Source organism: Melitaea cinxia, chromosome 5, assembly GCF_905220565.1.
Source record: "Melitaea cinxia chromosome 5, ilMelCinx1.1, whole genome shotgun sequence".
NCBI classification, from domain to species: domain Eukaryota; kingdom Metazoa; phylum Arthropoda; class Insecta; order Lepidoptera; family Nymphalidae; genus Melitaea; species Melitaea cinxia.
Window position 1 is genome coordinate 8,794,413 of NC_059398.1, and position 329 is coordinate 8,794,741.

The following is a 329-nucleotide window of genomic DNA, read 5'->3' on the forward strand; positions in this document are numbered from 1 at the left end:
CGAACAAACACGATCGCAGTTTTGTGTACGTGAGCTCGGAGTTACATACGCAGAGTTAAAACACATGTCACTGTTACATGTTTACATGGCTCGTATGTAAAAGAAAACGCCAGAACAAATAAATGAGAATATTTTGTATATAAAAAAAATCTAAAATTGAATAAGATACTTATAATCTTCCATCGTAAGGCAGTGTTATTGTGTTTACGATCACATTATTTCTACTATCATTATAATTATTAGACCAGATGATCCACGCAGAGAGGGGAGAGCAAGCTAGGCATCAGATAGCGTATTAAGTATCGACATCAATAGAGTACAATAGAAGA